General features: G+C 40.6%; 1 long non-coding RNA gene across 1 annotated transcript; it reads left to right on the top strand.

The window, feature by feature from the left end:
* Nucleotides 1-10,275: 10,275 nt before the first annotated feature.
* On the top strand, nucleotides 10,276-11,297 carry LOC109706111. Its single transcript, XR_002215077.1, has 2 exons — nucleotides 10,276-10,905; nucleotides 10,985-11,297. It is a non-coding gene; the product is annotated as an uncharacterized LOC109706111 (long non-coding RNA).
* Nucleotides 11,298-17,895: the final 6,598 nt, after the last annotated feature.

The following is a 17,895-nucleotide window of genomic DNA, read 5'->3' as shown; positions in this document are numbered from 1 at the left end:
TTCAATATGTTTATTAAGTCAGTGGGAGAAAAATAATTTCTCTTAGTCCTTTACTGTTGAGATATTTGCTTGCCATAATCGATTTTGGGCTTTGCATAACACTAAAGGAATTTCTTTTTTCAAAATTCTGAAATGAAAGCCTTAGGTGAGGCCGTCATATGTTCTTGGTATTGAAATCAAAAGGATAGCACATATAAGGGTTTTTTCGTCTAGTCTCAAAAGGCCTTATAAAAGAAAATTTTGGAAATTTATGAAATGCATAATTGTAAGCCTCAGTTTGCTCCGCCAGAAAAGGCATTAAGCTTAATACTTTCAGTGTCCCTGATACCATTAGAAATGAACTAGAATGAAAACATATCTAATGCCTCTACGTTGATAGTCTTGTGCATGCTAACTGGCATACTCACGATATTTGCTTTGTCGTTGGATTATTGCAGATATCAAAGTTAACCAGATATGAATCATTGAAAGGCTACTAAGAAGGTTATGAGTATTTGGAAAGGATTCTTGGATCAATGATTGCATGTTATGAGACCACATTACAGGCTAGTTTTGGCTTAAAGGAATTTTTATCACATTTGTGACTTAAGAATTGGGTGGATCTCTTCCGTGTTTATCAATAAAGATTTCTGTGATAGTTCAGCTGTGCGGTTTTCTTTGCCAATAACAATAAGATTACAGCAAGTATAAACACTTGGACATCCAAATATCGTTATTGTGAGAGAGAAGGATCAGATGAAAGGTTATGTTACAATTGAAATACTAAGTACCAAGTGTATGATTGCAGAACCTCATGACCAAGGCCGGCATCTGAGTCATATACAGGATCCGTGGTGTAAGTTATGGATTTGATTAGTTCTTTGTGAGTATAAATTTGTAACATCTTATCTTTTTTCAATAAAGTTTAATGCAGCTGTGATTGGACTCATTAATATAACATAAAGTTTTCGTCTATTAATCGAATGAACATAACAGTTTAAGTTCATTCATAAAGTTTTGCGCTATATTAAGTATGCTAGGAATGAAGATGCATACGGTAATGTTCATGGAAGGAAATATTGTCTTATGAAGATGTGGACCGCCCTAGGTTCCTATCATTGTAGTCTTTTAATTTGAGCTACAAGATCAAATGTGAGTTCTAAGGTATTGACGACATAAAAGTTTCCAATATTGCGCAATAAAGTTTGGAGTATAGAAATCCATTAAGGAATATGATTAATAAGACCAAGGGTAGATTGTTACGGATTTCCATATATATATGTGGCCCAATTAATTATATTCAAATCATCTGATTTCTATCAAGATAAAGTCAATCTAACAGGATATAGAACATTGATATGGTAATATTTTATCCCTATTCCCATCTAATTTTAAATTTTAATAGTCTCTAATCAAATTTGATGGAATCGTATTGACTCTATATAAAGGGGTATTGCCGCCCTACTTCCATAACACATTCTGTGAAGATTACTATCGGTCCACCACACCATACGGTAGAGTCCTGAGATAGGGGAGAAACCAAATCACACCCAGTTCTTCGTCTCTTAGATCGGAGCCGGACTTCCAAGCTCCAGCTAATTGACAAGAATTTCTTATCTATGGCGCTCTGTGAGTTATCTTATAATTTGTTTTTGATCCTGAATTTTGGTTATGTGATTAATTTTGGTTTTGCTTTTACAATACCTTGAGATTCCATCAACAATACTAATGAGGTGTATGATATACCACCTACCTAATCTTAAGATATAATGATCCTTACTACCATATATCAAATTGTGACAATAAACATCCTCACCCATAGTATGGTGGGATCTATATATACCGTTCTTGGTACATTCAAGTGATTTTATTTTTTTTTATTTTCACAGCATTGCCTTAGCAGACGGTATAAATCTTTACAGTTCTCATTTCCAAAGGCTGAGATGAATCATTGTTCTTGTCAAAAAAAAAAAGAAAAATCTAAAAGATTAAAAATTTTAAACTCCGTAAAATTATAACGTATAAATTTTAGACTGTTCTTTATATTTAGTCATATCATTAACATTTCTTTTTTTATTTGGGGTATCCCTATCTCGTCTTTATTAGATGACAATTTTTAAATTGTAGATACTTTCTTCTTTGCGGGGAGGAGAGGAGTGGAGTTGAGGGACTTTGCAAGTGAAGAATAAATGCGGACTTCAATGTTAACTGCGCTGCGGCACTTGGGGAGCAGCCCTTGCTCTCTCGCGAAGGTAAAGTACTCCTATTAATCCGTTGTATGCATTCCATGCCTACTAATTAATTTAATATGTGTGCATATATAAAGAATTGATGATCTTTCTTTTTACTGACTCGTGAATATTATGTTGGGTAAGTGATAACAGCATGTTATGCAAGGAAAGCGAAGCGGTGGATTGCAACCAGAAGATGAAGCGGTAGCGATTCGGAGGAGCAGTAGAGATTATGCCTCAATTTCGAATCGGTTTCCGGCGTGGGTTGCCTCTCCTCTCTTGGCTGCTGCAATCCCCGCAGGCCTTATCCCAGTCCCGCATCAGGTCTGCCAACGCGCTCTCTGCTTCCCATGTCCCAACCTTATATATCGGCTTTATTACATTACAAGCTTGCCGCCTTCCTAGAATAGTTACAGCTTTTTTTCTTTTTTTTTGACTAAAAGAATGTTAAGGCTATTATATATTATATAATTATTACTAGCACGGACCATAAACACACAGGATCGTACAATTTTAAACTTAACTTTGTGAAAATGGTTTTTTTTAATAGACGATACTATTAAAACCAACATCATAAATGTTATTTTAAAAAAAAAAAATTAAAAACAAAATTTACATTGCTCAAATATTAAAAGTATTACTATATACTATATATACTATTTATAATATGAACTAGCTACTATGGCATTAATACACCAAGTCATCGTGCACGTAAGTTTTTGCGCATTGGATTTAAGAGATGTGTAGTTAGGCATCGATGTGGCCCGTTATTGAGTGGGTGGTTGTTGAATAGTATGATCTAACATTGAAAATATCTAAAAGGTAGATCTTAAGCTGAAACTTGGTACACTAATCTTCTGCTTATTATATATATTAGTAGCCGACTCTATATATAAGATATATATATAATATAATATATATTATTCAAACCTTAATCTCTTATTCTAAACTAAAAATTAATACTAGCATTCAATAAAGTATAAATTAAAGAAATTAATACTAAGGTAGAGTGAAGAGTAAAAAAATACAAGTATAATAGTTATAAGAAAAAATTAATGTAATGCATTACAGCTGTACTTTATGAGTAAGTTTGAAAAAGGTGTAGATTAAAATAAACAAATACCACGATTAAGTTGAAATTGTGTTAAATATGTTTGGCATAGAAAAATAGATTCCAACTAGTATTACTCGCTTCACTGATCCAAATAGTAAAAATAACACGTGGCACAAGACCGAGAGAGAGAGAGAGAGAGAGAGAGCAACTGAGGGTGAGAGAGGGGTCCCCAAGCCCTATTAAAGGCCATTTTGCAGCTAGCCCCCTCAACTTTTCATCTTCTAATTCAGCCCTCTCTGGGCATTTTCGCAGCGAGGGACCGGTCCCAGTTCGGGAAGACCGGTCCCCGAAGGCTGCCATTTCGAGCAGAGGGAATTTCGCGTTCGGGAACCGGTCTTTGCCAGAGAGACCGGTCCCCGGGAGACCGGTCCTTGTCCGAGAGTCCGGTTCCCGAGAGCTGCATTCTCGGGACTTAGCCAAATTTGGCTAAGTCTCGCCAGGCCAACGTTCGGGAACCGGTCCCTGCCCACCAGGGTCCGGTCTCATCAGAGACCTCCGCAACCCAGCCTGATGGAACCGGTCCCTCCCTGCCAGGGACCGGTCCCCGAGAGCATTTCTGCTCCAGTGCAAGTTTTGCACTGGTGCTCCCACGGACCCTTCCTTAATGCACTTTATGCATTATAAACACCTTCGGACTTTCCGAAGCCTACACACACGACAACTAGTCGATTCTGGTCGAAGTCTAATCCTCGAGTTTCGAGAATTCACTTCCTTACATCCATACTTATTCAAAAAAAATTTGGTTGTTGGACTTGATTTCAATAATTCGAAAAGTTCGAGAATTGAAGTGTTATGTGCCTTATAGTTCGAGCTAAATATTACAACTAATTAAAGTTCCAGGACCAAAATATCATGCGCCTCATAATTTGATATAGAAATTGCAACGAATTAAAGTTTGAGAATTAAAGTGTCATACACCTCATAGTTTGAGGACCAAAAAGAGCTAGTTGTAATACAACATTGTTACACTTACATACTAAATGAGGTGTATAATATACACCTACCTATCTTAAATTATAATATTTTTTACTAGTCATATCAATGTGACTAATGAAAACATCCTCACCCTAGTATGGGTGGGATGCTAGATATAAACCCCTTTTTGGGTACACAAGTAGCATTTATTTTTTTTTTTTATTTTCACGAGCATTGCTTTAGAGACGGTATAAATCTTACATTCTCATTTCCAAGGGCTGAGAATGAATCATTGTCTTGTCAAAAAAAAATAATAATAATAATCTTAAAAATTTAAAAATTTTTAAAACTCTAAAATTAAAGGGTATAAATTTTAGACTTTTTTTTTATATTTAGATATACCATTAACATTTCTTTTTTTCTTTGGTATCCACACTCTCTCTCTTTATTAGATGACAATTTATGTAGATCCTTTCTCTTTGCGGGGAGGAGAGGAGTGGAGTTGAGTGGAGCTTTGCAAGTGAAGAAATTAAATGCGGACTCAATGTTTAACTACCACATTAGGGAGCAGCCATTGCTCTCCTCCGAAGGTAAAGTACTCCTATTAATCCCGTTGTTATGCATTCGCATGCCTACTAATTAATTAATATGTGTGCATATATAAAGAATTGATCGATCTTTCTTTTACTGACTCGTGAGATATATATGTTTTGGTAATGAGCTAACAGGCATGTTATGCAAGGAAAGGCGAAGNGTATAATCTAAAGGGTAAAAATAATCAAAGGGGATAATCTAACGGCAGAAAATTTGATAGCACCAACTACTTGGTGCTATTGATAGCATAGCAGCCGGACTCATATGGATAGAACTAGGCTACTATGCTATTAATAGCACCAAGTCATCGGTGCTACCAAGTTTTTGGCCATTGGATTAAGAGATGTGTAGTTAGGATGATGTGGGCCCCTTAGGTTTGAGTGGGTGGTTGGTTGAATAGTATGATCTAACATGTGAAAATGATCAAAAGGTAGATCTAACGGTGAAAAACTTGGTAGCACTAAGTGCTTCGTGCTATTAATAGTATAGTAGCCGGACTCTATATATATATATATATATATATATATTATTCAAACCTTTAATCTCTTATTCTAAACTTAAAAAATTAAATACTATGCATTCAAATTAAATTATAAATTAAAGGAAATTAAATACTAAGGTAGAGGTGAAGAGTTAGAAGAAAGTAATACCAAGTAGTAATAGTTAGTAATAAAAAATTAATGTAAAATGCATTACAGCTGTAATTTATGAGTAAGTTTTGATAAAGGTGAGGTAAAGAGTTAAAATAAAGCAAATACCAAATGATTAAGTTGAAATTGTTGAAAAGATATGTGTTGGCATAGAAAAATACGATTCCGACTAGTAGTTGGCTCGGCTCACGTGGTCAAATAGAAAGATAACACGCGGTACACCAAAAACCGAAAAAAAAAAGCCCAAAAACAAATGAATTTTGGGCCGAAACGGTTGAGAGGTGAGGAAGCGGCTTTGTAACTGAAAGAATGTGGTCGTAGTACTTCCCATGAAATAACAACTGTCCAATAACTATAGGATAACTGACATTGGGTAAGAAGCTAATAAATAGTAGAAAGTTGCCTATGACTTGGATGCCTTTTCCTATCTTGAAGACCATTATTTTTAAACTTCTTCTTTTCCAATCTCATCATTTACGGTATTTCTTAGGAGTAGCTATAGCCTTAGATTTAAGAGTTTCATTAAAAAGAGAGCAAGGACTCGAGTTACAAAGTTCTTGGTTAAAAACTAAACACTAAAGTCTAAATCTAAGGCTATAGCTACTCCTAAGAAATACCGTAAATGATGACATTGGGTAAGAAGCTAATAAATAGTAGAAAGTTGCCTATGACTGGATGCCTTTTCCTATCTTGAAGACCATTATTTTTAAACTTCTTCTTTTCCAATCTCATCATTTACGGTATTTCTTAGGAGTAGCTATAGCCTTAGATTTAGACTTTAGTGTTTAGTTTTTAACCAAGAACTTTGTAACTCGAGTCCTTGCTCTCTTTTTAATGAAACTCTATTTAGTTTGGCTCTAGCTTCAGCCGACTTTTTATGAAAGTCTTGAGTTTGATTCGTCTCTAAAAAGCTTTTACGTATTTAAGAAAGAATTCGATTAAGCAAATCCCTTCTCAACCTATCGTTTGATTGTATCAAATAACGGTTGTCTTTGAGGCAATTCATAAATCAGTTGCACTTTGGCTTAGCCAACATTTGATTCGGTAAACCCATATCAGGAATTACTCAGCTTGCGTAAATAATTTTTGACATGCTTGCTAGGACACTCAAGTAAAAGTTTTCAATCTTTTATATATATATTTTCTAGAAAAACTCGAGCTTAGAACAATATGGTTGAAGACAACAATAACAAAATGCATTTTTGTAATAGATTCATCCCCAGGCCATCAGGAAGTGAACAAGCAAGTAATGTCGAAAATGCAAATGAGCAACAGTTGGCATTGCCTGCAGGATTAGAGAGCAGTGGATATTCAGCTCCACAAGAGCCGAGTCTTGTTTATGCACTCAGGCAAATGATCCCAGTGCCCAAAATTTGGATCAAAATAGCCAACATAATATTACCCACTTAGATGCGGTGTTTGCTGCAATAGTGTTGGCATTCGGTTAAATCGAATAGGATACGCCCATAAGCGGGTTCGATCCGACGGATGTTATGTTATCTAATTGGATTGGAATTAATCTCGCTTTCAAATTGGAAAGTTAGTTAGAGATAAATCCTAGTCATATTAGGATAACAATTAATGACCGATTTGGTCTTATCTCTAACGCTTTTAGGATTTTGGAATCCCTTATAAATATGCAGGCGATCCCACATAACAAATAGGAACAAGAACGGAAAAAGAAAAGAGAATAAGAAAACGAAAGAGAGAAACCACATCCTCCATCAACCTATTATTTTAAGAGGGATTTGAACGGTGAATTTGTGATCGTACTCGTTTGTAGTTCGATCCATCGCGAGTTTGGAACGTGAGAAGATTTAATCAAGGACGATCAAAGGACACGTGAATCAACCTCGAGCTCATTGAGTTGTAACGCGAATCGCTTCCGCAAAAAGGTACGAACGAATACTTCCGCTCCGTTCTACATTGGTATCAGAGTGTTTTTGGTTGATTTCGTGGCCTAGATCAATCTTTTAACGAGATTACATGCGTTAAATCAAATCTATCATGTTTTAGATTTTTTTTTCTTGCATGTATGTGAGCGTTAATGGCGGTTTTTTTCATAAGTGGATATCTTTGCATGATTTTTACACATCTTGGAGCACCGAAATTGTAGATTTTATCTACAAAGTTTGATTTGATATGATTTTGTATTTTATGAGAAAAACGAAACTCTAAATCGATTTTTTTTTGGGGGGTAGCTTGTTTGATGTGTGATGAATATCCCATTGTGAAAATTACATAATTTGGAAGAGCTCCTCACAAGGTTTCTATTGATGTATTTCTTGCATGAATCGGAGCTCTAAATCTCAAGTTATGTTTTTTTGAAGATTCGCTATCTTAAAAAAAAAAAAAAGAAAAAAAAAAGAACTGTTCCGGTGCGTGGGGGCGCACGCGGACCGCGCGCAGGCAGCAGGCGGGCCACGTGCGCCGCGCACAGGCCACGCGGGCCAAGCGGGCATGCTGGCCGCGTGCAGGCCGCGCGCAAGCCACGGGCAGCTGCACGGGCCGCGCGCACGCGCCACCAGGCCGTGCACGTCGCGCGCGCCGCTCATGCCTGCGGGCTGGCGGTGCGGCCTAGCAGGCCGCGCGGGCCGCGCGCACAAGCTCGCTGCGCAAGTAGCCCACGCGCGGCCTTGCGGGCCGCCTCGGGCTGCACGCGGTCCCCGAGCGCGGGCTGGCCTTGCGTGCTGACCGCGCGGGTCAGCAGGCCGGGCCCAAGCGGGCCGCGTGTGGGCCTTGCTGGCTGCCTTCGGCTGCGCGCGGGCTGGCCGCGCGGGCCAGCAGGCCGGGCGGGAGCCAGCATGCCAACAGGCCAACGCACAGGCCAGGCCGCGAGCGGGCCTGCACCGCGAGCGGGCCTACAGATTTTTTTTGGTCTTTTTCTTTTGTTTTCTGAACCACATTTTTTTTTATTAATAATAATAAAGCAAATATTTTTTTATAGCATATTAGATGGTTTAATATGCATTTTGCGANACGCTGGCCACGTGCGCCGCGCGCAGGCCGCGCGGGCTACGCGGGCCACGCAGGCATGCTGGCCGCGTGCAGGCCGTGCGCAAGCCACGGGCAGCTACACGGGCCGCGTGCGCGCGCCACCAGGCCGTGCACGTCGCGCGGGCCGCCCATGCGTGCGGGTTGGCGGTGCGGCCTAGCAGGCCGCGCGGGCCGCGCGCACAGGCTCGCTGCGCAAGTAGGCCACGAGCGGCCTTGCGGGCCGCCTCTGGCTGCACGTGGGCCCCGAGCGCGGGCTGGCCTTGCGGGCTGACCGCGCGGGCTGGCCTTGCAGGCTGACCGCGCGGGTCAGCAGGCCGGGCCCAAGCGGGCCGCGTGTGGGCCTTTCTGGCTGCTTTAGGCTGCGCGCGGGCTGGCTGCGCGGGCCAGCAGGCCGGGCAGGGGCCAGCATGCCAACAGGCCAGCGCACAGGCCAGGCCGCGAGCGGGCCTGCACCGCGAGCGGGCCTGTAGCCCTCGCGGGCCTACGGATTTTTTTTGGTCTTTTTCTTTTGTTTTTGAACCACATTTTTTTTTATTAATAATAATAAAGCAAATATTTTTTTATAGCATATTAGATGGTTTAATATGCATTTTGCGATATATGTTACAAGCATTTATTAAAATGATTTTTTTTTTTGTGACATATTAACATGCATAATGCCTGTTATGATGTATAGATATAACTTTAGGCATAATATATTTTTTTATGCATGCCTTGTCAAGTGGGAATCTTTTATTTTTGGTTGAGTAAATTATATGCTTTTACTCCCAAACATTTTTGTGCATCTTAATTAAATAATTTAAAAAAATTTTGACATACGGTGTGTGATGTGATTACGAGCATAGCGAAATTTTTCTTTACGCATGTATGATCTATTTTTTAATTTATTTAATTAAAGATGCGGCAAAATTGAATACATGATCGTGTACTAATTTTAAAATATTCTTTTCTGCGCATTGCATGAACAAAGTGAGATTTAATGACTTCCAAACAAATTGTTGCGGATTTAAACAAGGGCGAGAAATTGGACGGTGACAATTATGATATTTGGCACCGTAAAATTCAATATGTTCTCGCTGAGCAAGAGGTCCTGAAAAACTTGAGCAATAAAATGGACCTACCCACAGAGGGCACCAGTGCCCAGGCTCGCCGAGATATGGAAGCCTATAATAATTGGCTCGAAAATGATCGCATTACTCACATCACGTTGCTGAGCAGTATGCAGAATGATCTCTTGTGCGAGTGTGAGTAGTATTCAACTGCGTATGACATGTGGGAGGCTCTCAAAGCAAAATTGGGTGTAACTTCGGCTACAAGGTTGCGTAGTCTGACTATGCGGTTTGATAGTTATAAAAAGCGTGCTGATCAGACTATGAAATAGCACGTTAGAACAATGTTAAACATAATTCGCGAGTTAAAGTCGGCTGGCGGCACCTTGACTAATGAGCAGCAGATCCAAGCTATGATTCGCTCCCTTCCCAACTCGTGGGAACATATGCGAGTAAATTTGACCCATAATGACAATATCAAAATTTTTGAGGATGTTGTGCGGTATTTGGAGTTGGAGGAGGAGCGCCTTGAGGCTGTTAAAACTCCAACTACCAATGCTGCTGAGTCAAACTTTTGCAGTACATCTGGGTTCAAGCGAAAGAGGACTACTGGAGCTCAAAATCGTAGCGGATCGGCGCCTAAGAACGCGAAGAGCACTAAAAGAAAGAGAAGCAAACGAGGTGGCAAGAAGGACAAGTCAAAGATGACTTGTTTCAACTGTAATNATAATAATTGGCTCGAAAATGATCGCATTACTCACATCACGTTGCTGAGCAGTATGCAGAATGATCTCTTGTGCGAGTGTGAGTAGTATTCAACTGCGTATGACATGTGGGAGGCTCTCAAAGCAAAATTGGGTGTAACTTCGGCTACAAGGTTGCGTAGTCTGACTATGCGGTTTGATAGTTATAAAAAGCGTGCTGATCAGACTATGAAATAGCACGTTAGAACAATGTTAAACATAATTCGCGAGTTAAAGTCGGCTGGCGGCACCTTGACTAATGAGCAGCAGATCCAAGCTATGATTCGCTCCCTTCCCAACTCGTGGGAACATATGCGAGTAAATTTGACCCATAATGACAATATCAAAATTTTTGAGGATGTTGTGCGGTATTTGGAGTTGGAGGAGGAGCGCCTTGAGGCTGTTAAAACTCCAACTACCAATGCTGCTGAGTCAAACTTTTGCAGTACATCTGGGTTCAAGCGAAAGAGGACTACTGGAGCTCAAAATCGTAGCGGATCGGCGCCTAAGAACGCGAAGAGCACTAAAAGAAAGAGAAGCAAACGAGGTGGCAAGAAGGACAAGTCAAAGATGACTTGTTTCAACTGTAATTAGCTGGGACACTTCGCTCGTGATTGCATTGAGCCGAAGAAGGTACATCTCTATCCCGATTCTCGCTCTTTTGTTTCCTTTAACACGTTTGTTGCTGAATCTCTCCTTGTGTGGATTGTAGACTCAGAAGCAACAGACCACGTAGCGAGGGATCGGATGGGATTCGTCGAGTACTGTCGTGTGCCTGCTGGGAGCAGAAGAGTATACATGGGGAACGATTCAAGTGTCGATGTGTTAGGCGTTGGCACATACAAGTTGATCATGCAAGGTGATCGAACTTTATACCTACATGATGTACGTTATGCTCCAGGAATTCGGCGGAACTTGTTTTCTATTCTTGCTATGCTACAGTTAGGCTTTTCTTTTCGTTTTGAGAGTGATGTAGCTAAAATTTATCTTGGAACTATTTATTATGGAAGAGGTTTTATGTCAAATAGTTTTATGGTTTTGGACATTGATTATAATATTAATAATAGTGATTCTTTTTTCCTGCTATCTTCTATTGAGAATGATCACAATGTTTCAATTAAATGGCATGTACGTCTTGGTCATATTGGGCAGGATAGAATGACTAGATTAGTTAGAGACGGGCTATTGAGCTCGCTCACTAATGTCGACCTGCCTACATGTGAACATTGTTTAGCAGGAAAAGCGACCCGAAAATCATTTAATAAAGCTTCTAGGGCAGAATTTCCTTTACCATTGATCCATTCAGACATTTGTGGCTCAATGAGTGTGAGGGCAAGACATGGTATTTTTTACTTCATTATATTTATAGATGACCATACGCGCTTCGGTCATGTCTATTTGATCTCCCATAAGTCTGAAGCATTAGATTGTTTTAGACGTTATATTAATGAGGTTGAGAATCAGTTAAATATGAAAATTAAAACCTTAAGAACTGATCGAGGCCGCGAGTATCTATCTGAACAATTCAAGGAATTGTGTGATAAAAAAGGAATAATCAGACAGCTGACAATTCCTGGCACTCCACGGCAAAATGGTGTAGCGGAGAGAATAAATCGCACCTTACTTGACATGGTTAGGTCAATGATGGCGCAAGCAAATTTGCCTATCTCCTTTTAGGGGGACGCATTATTAACTGCTGCCTACATTCTTAATCGTGTACCCTCCAAAATAGTACCTTCCACCCCTTATAAATTATGGACGAGCAGGAAACCAAATTTGGAGCACCTACGTCCTTGGGGTTCGGCAGCTTATGTACACAACACTTCTCACAAGCATGGGAAGTTGGGTACTAGAGGAAAGAAGTGTATCTTTATAAGATACCCTCAATACTCTAAGGGATACGTGTTCATCGGACAGCAGCCAGATAGAAGTTTGACTGAGATTGAGTCACGAGATGTTGAATTCCTCGAGGAGGATTTTCCTTATAGAAGTGAGGTTCGAAATGAAATTGAGATCCATGAGATGGATGACTCTGGTATTAGCGCTTTATTCGCTCAGTTGAGGCAGAGAAGGCAACTCCGATACCTCCTAGGGATAGTGGGAGTGACTTACCTTTAAATAAGGAGCCTCAACTTCGTAGGAGCACACGTGTGGGAGTTCCCCGTCGTCCTTTTGAGATTGAGGGGGAAGCTTTCATGGTTGCTGCACATGATGATGATGAGCCTAGATCTTTTCAAGAGGCTCTCTCATTACCTACTCATAAGGAATGGTTGGATGCAATGATGGAGGAAATAGAATCGATGAAGTCAAATCATGTCTGGGACTTGGTTGACTTGCCACCAGGGCGCAAAACAATCGGGAATAAATGGGTTCTCAAGATTAAGCGCAAGGCAGACGGTTCAATCGATAGGTACAAGGCTCGCCTGGTAGCAAAGGGTTTTACCCAACGAGAAGGCGTTGATTACGAGGAAACCTTTTCTCCTGTCGTAAGGTTTGCTTCGATCCGCTTAATCTTGGCCATTGTTGCATATTTGGATTTGGAACTTTACCAAATGGACGTTAAAACTGCATTTCTCAATGGAGAACTAGATGAGGAGATCTATATGGATCAGCCTGCTGGCTTCTCTGTAAAGGGTGAGGAGCATAAAGTTTATAAGCTCCGACGATCCATTTATGGATTGAAGCACTCCTCCAGACAGTGATATATTCGATTTCATCAAGCCATCACTGAAGATGGGTTTACGATGATTGAAGAAGATTACTGTGTGTATGTTAAATGGTCCAAAGGAATTTTTCTAATCATTTCCTTATATGTTGATGACATCCTATTGGCCGGGAATAATAAGGAGATGATTGTCACCATTCAGACGTGGCTGTCCTCTAATTTTGTAATGAAGGATATGGGTGAAGTGAATTATGTGCTCGGAGTTAAGATCCTATGAGATCGTTCAAAGAAACTTTTAGGTCTATCTCAAGAGACTTACCTAAGAAAAGTTTTAGAATGATTTCAGATGTACAATTGCAAGCCTATTGATACTCCTATTGCTAAAGGTGAGAGTCTGAACCTTAAACAGTGCCCTAAAACTTCCAAATAAAGAAGGATAAGATGAATCGGATTCCAGCGCGGTCGGGAGCCTGATGTATGCTATGATGTGTACTCGGCCTGATATATGCTATGCCGTGGGCTTGGTTAGCCGTTTTCAGTCCAATCCGGGATTGGACCACTGGAAAGCTGTTAAAAGAATACTTCATTACCTCAGAGGTACGATAGATTATGTGCTGTGCTATCAAAGTACGGATTTACGTTTCATCGGTTATAGCGATGCGGATTGGGCTGGTGACCTAGATGAGCGTAAGTCGACCTCAGGATATGCATTCTTACTTGGCAATGGCGCCATAACTTGGAGTAGTAAGAAACAGACCTGTATAGCTCTTTCCACCATGGAGGCGGAGTTCGTGGCGTGTTCTGCAGCAGCCCAGGAGGCTATCTGGTTGAGGAGGTTTCTTCGAGATATTGGGATTGTCGCTTGTACTTCCGTTCCTGTGACGATCTATTGTGACAGTATGGCATCGATTGCATACACGAAGGACCCGAAATATCATGGCAAGACAAAGCACATCGACTTAAAGTATCACTTTGCTCGTGAGGCAGTGGCGCAGAAAGAAATAATTCTGGAACACATCTCTACGAGTCGCATGGTGGCAGATCCTCTGACTAAGCCTATTGTTAGAGAATCTTTTTTGGCTCATGTTAAAGCTCTTGGACTCCGTAGGATTTGATTGTGTAGATAGTCGATTATTTTTTATAATTTCTTGGTTATTTAATTACAAATTATTATTTTGGAAAAGATATTTGGTAAAATTAGTACACGTGCATTGTCATTAAACTGATTGATAGTATGTCACAAGCTGATTGGCCCTCTCACACGGGCAATCATTTTTTTCGGCGTTGTAGAGAGCGAGCGAAAATTGAGGCATTAATGGAAGCCGCCTTGGTTGGCACCAAGATGAGGTCATTAATGAGACTGCATACGAATAGTCCCATGATTCGTATGGCCTGTATATTAAGAGCCGGATGTGAGCTCACCGTTTGACGCTTGAGATAGCGAGCAAATGGATAACTCAGGCTAGACACTCCCGGAGTGACTGAGCTAAGATCCGTATGACATTGAGAAAGACATATGCTTATTGGGATTCTCTGTCATAGAATGTATTTCATACTACATGTGCTGGGCGACTAAATGAAGAAGATGAGTGAATGGATCTCTGCTTCCTCATCGTGTGAGTTCTTACGGGCATTATTTTGAGACGATGTCCTATATATGTTAGATGCCCTTAGTGACTTTTGACTATGTCATTAAGTGAAAGAATTGATGTTGCTACTTTGGCATGTTTCCTACGACCATGAGTGATGCAGCTTTATGGGGCATTGCTGGGAAAGCAATCAGTTCTCAACTCAGTGGCATGAGGGCTCAAGGAAGACTAGTTAAATTACATTAAGACACTTTATCTCATTGTCGACAGGTTGTATCGCTTCAGTATAGCGAAACAATTATGAGTATAGTGTCATAATGTGCACAATTGCGGTTAACATGGCTCTTTGAGGGATTAGAGATGCTGAACCTGATGTAATTCAATGGTTTAGGGCATCACGAGTCTAATATTTTTTCCTTTTTGAGGGTTGATGTCTCTATGCTGGCCGGATGCGGTTTCTAGTATAGAGCTTCCAAAATGCATGTTGACTCGGCGGTCGCACTGTTCATTTTCCTGTATGAATAGAATTAATAGTGGTGTGATATTGAGGAAGTGGTTACGATGGCATCGATCCCGTCATGTGCGAGTGGGAGATGTTGGCATTCGGTTAAATCGAATCGGGTACGCCCATAAGCGGGTTCAATCCGATGGATGTTATGTTATCTAATTGGATTGGAATTAATCTCGCTTTCAAATTGGAATGTTAGTTAGAGATACATCCTAGTCATATTAGGATAACAATTAATGACCGATTTGGCCTTATCTCTAACGCTATTAGGATTTTGGAATCCCTTATAAATATGCGGGCGATTCCACATAACAAATAGGAACAAGAACGGAAAAAGAAAAGAGAATAAAAAAATGAAAGAGAGAAACCACATCCTCCATCAACCTATTATTTTAAGAGGGACTTGAACGGTGGATTTGTGATCGTTCTCGTTTGTAGTTCTATCCATCGCGAGTTTGGAACGTGAGAAGATTTAATCAAGAACGATCAAAGGACATGTAAATCAACCTCAACGATCTGGGCTCATCGAGTTGTAACGCGAATCGCTTCCGCAAAAAGGTACGAACGAATACTTCCGCTGCGTTCTACAAATAGGATCAACAAATGAGGGGATAGTATACAGTAGGCATATATTAGCTTGAAATAAACAAATACAAGGAGGACCACAAGATCCCCTAGTGCTGAATTAGCTTGGAGGACAAAATGTTCTTTAAGCGACTCCTATACAGCAGAATTCTATTGTTTTGGCAGTAGTGCCAATTTAGCTGCAGATAGGACCTTTCCAAGTGGCCTACAAGCCAGAAAATACAAATCCCTATCCTCAATGAGAGGATGCCTGAGTTTCACCTCCTCTACCCCCTTTGCCAACCTATTAGCCTCAAAATGTAGACACGAGAGCTACGAGACAGGGCCCTGATATAGAGCAATTTCAAAATCCAGTAGTTTAGCTTTCCTTCAGACTGAATGGAAATCAAGAGCAGGTAGCACAAGCTGGAATTATTCTAGTCCTGAGAAATAATGAGCTTTACGCTCAAATTGAAGAAGTAATTAGATATACATTTTGTAGCACACTGAACTTTAGCAAATTGCGAGGTTCCAGTGTTAGGATAGTGTTTTGAGCTATTGCTGGTGTTTTTGTAAGTCATTGACTGTGTACTGACCCATTATTTGTGTTGCGAGAATGCGAGAAGGAGTACTTTGCACTAAAATCTGGAAATACAGGTTTTGGGGTGCCGAGTGCCAGTACCTAGGTGAGGTACCGGAACCCCAGAGCGTAATCGAGAGAAGCTGCTCTCGGTTTGGGCTGGGAGGTGCTGGGTACCGGTACTAGGTTACCGAGTACCGGTATTGGAGTTAGGTACCGGTACTGCATCGGGAGGGTACCTGTCACGCCCCGGGACCCAGCGGAAGCCCGCCCGGCGCGTGCTCAGACCCGCCATACGTCTAAAACGTATAAGGCGTCTAAGAATAACAATAATAAAAGCCATAATACAAGACATCTAGGAGTATCAGAGCATAATAAATGTCTAGATGCTACAATAAGGGATAAGGATAAAACTGTAAATCCACTAAATAAAACATAAAGTGATACAAGAAAATCCCAAATACAAGTGCTATAGGTAGATAGATAGGTGGTCTCTATACATGGATACAAAACCTCTCACTCTCTCAACTACAAAAGAAAGAGTAACCACCTAGGCAAAGTACCGCTCCTCGCTAGCTAGCTAAGCGATCCCCTTGCCACGATCCGTGCCTCCGCCGGTGCCGAAGGCTCTGAAAAGTAAACCATAAAACAGGGGCGTGAGAACTATTAAAAATAGTTCCCAGTGGGCAATTACTGACTTCAGTGAATGCACCACAAGGCCCAAAGCTACAAAAGATGTCAGTGACAGTAATAGTAGAAAAGCGAAAGGTAAGTAAAAATAATGTAACCTACTACAACATGATATCTCTACTTAGCGTAATTAGCATAAGTATGAAGCAATTATGCCTGAAGTAAAAGTCTCCAACTATCATAATGTTCACAATGCAAAATAGTAAAGTTCCGTTGTTTACTATTCTAGTCAATGTCCAAGTAATACTCTAAGTCATCATCTGTCCACATGTCATGATGAATACTTAAGTCAAATCTGAAGAGACCCACCCGAAGGTTGTCTATGGCCCTGAGACCCACCCGAAGGCTGTCTGGCCGGTGCCGAGCCTAATGGCCCCGTGGTAGTCATCATCCCCACCCTAGGAATGAGCCTGTCCCACGGCAATCTACTTCGGCGCCCAATCCCGCACGGCGAATATGAATCGCGATAGCTATCTTCGGAGTGCCGGCTTGTAGGGAGCGACCCTCACAAGCATGTGCGAATGAGCACAATGGCAAATAGGCAAACGATCGGTCACGAGTACCAAGTCCTCATGTCTAATAACATGGAATGTGTTAAGTATCTCAACGGCCTATCCCTATGTCATCATGTCTCTAACATGGAATGTAGCGGATAATAGTGGCCTATCAATATGTCTCTACATTGCAATTTCATAGTTTACTAGTTTCAAGTGCCCCTTTATGACACTCTTGTTCTCTATGTCAAAGCATGACAACTATGTTCCAAAGTACATGTTCCAAGTCATAATCCTCATAAGAGATGTATTTTTCACTCGCAAAATAAACACTTTTTCCGTATGCATGCATTCTACTCATATAACTCTACTATATAGTGAAATTTTCATAATACATAAGGCATGCATTTTAAATGTTCTAAAATTCATATAAATTTCATTTAGTATAGAAATGAACTTAAAAATATTTTACAACAAGTAGAAAGAGCATTGGGGCCATTTCGCCCCATTTCCACGAAGCCAAACCCACCAAA

This window comes from Ananas comosus, unplaced genomic scaffold, assembly GCF_001540865.1.
Source record: "Ananas comosus cultivar F153 unplaced genomic scaffold, ASM154086v1, whole genome shotgun sequence".
Taxonomy (NCBI): Eukaryota; Viridiplantae; Streptophyta; class Magnoliopsida; order Poales; family Bromeliaceae; genus Ananas; species Ananas comosus.
This window is presented reverse-complemented; position numbering and strand designations above follow the sequence as displayed.